The 1138-nt window shown below is 41.9% G+C and overlaps 1 protein-coding gene across 1 annotated transcript in view; it reads right to left on the bottom strand.

Moving 5' to 3' along the window:
* atp6ap1a (ATPase H+ transporting accessory protein 1a) overlaps positions 1-1138 on the bottom strand; it is a gene marked incomplete in the record, with an annotated part of 24701 nt that overhangs the window by 1853 nt on the left and 21710 nt on the right.

Consider the following 1138-nt stretch of genomic DNA (forward strand, 5'->3'; position numbering starts at 1 on the left):
CTTTTACAAAAGTATTTTTATAAGATACTTGTACTTTTACTCAAGTATGACTTTGAGGTACTTTATACAACACTGTATATATATTTGCAAATGCCCATGTACCAACTTGTGGTGCTGTACTTCAGAATCTTATGTATAATGTATGTGTAGCAGAATCTGTAAATGGCATAATTTATACTTTGACCAACCCTGTACAAAGCTCAGTTTGGTTCTGTTCCTGTCTGTGGAGTCACTGGTGCCTTAACTTATATGGCAATGGGTGAATATTTTTATTTTTTTATATATTTTTTAACTTTTATTGTTGTTTTGTTTGCTATGCACCTTGTATGAGTCTGATTAATAAAGTCTCTCACACACACACACACACACACACACACACACACACACACACGCACGCACGCACGCACGCACGCACACACACACAATCGCCCCATGTCAAATACAAGAGTGTTATGAACATTTGTGTTACGCAACATACTGGGAAACTCAAAATATATTCTCAGTAATTACTGATATTCATATCAGCATTGATAACATCGTGGTTTGGCCATTTGCAGCGGACTGACAGTCCTTTGAACAAGATAAGGGTCAGGTTGAGAAATTTGGTTTTTCAGTATCTTGTGTGTCCATCAGCTGCGTCTCTCAGAGCAACACATCTTCTTCACATGGAGTTGACCAGACTGTCAATGGTGGCCTGTRGAATGTTATCCCATTCCTCCTGGAGTGCCACGCGAAGCTGACCCACATTGCCTGGAACTGGAACACGGTCCCGGACACGCCTATCCACAACATCCCAAAGATRTTCTATTGGGGACATGTCTGGTGAATATACAGGCCAGTCCAGAACTTCAATGTCCTCTGTTTGAAGGAATTCCTTGCAGCTACTGCTCTGTTAAGACATCCCTGCATCCAACATACCAATGGCACACTCCCGCATAACTTGTGACATCTGAGGCATTGTAACTTGTGACAAAATTGACATTTTGGGGTGGCCTTTCATAGACCCCAGTCTAAGGATTGTCCAGCTGTTGCTCATTTTGTCTGATCACCCACTGGACATGCCCCACCCATGCACTGTTTAACGAAACAACTCACCGAGTAATGCTCACCAACATTTGACATGGGGCGTGTGTATATA

Source organism: Austrofundulus limnaeus, unplaced genomic scaffold (genome assembly GCF_001266775.1).
Source record: "Austrofundulus limnaeus strain Quisiro unplaced genomic scaffold, Austrofundulus_limnaeus-1.0 Scaffold1000, whole genome shotgun sequence".
In the NCBI taxonomy this organism is placed as follows: Eukaryota; Metazoa; Chordata; class Actinopteri; order Cyprinodontiformes; family Rivulidae; genus Austrofundulus; species Austrofundulus limnaeus.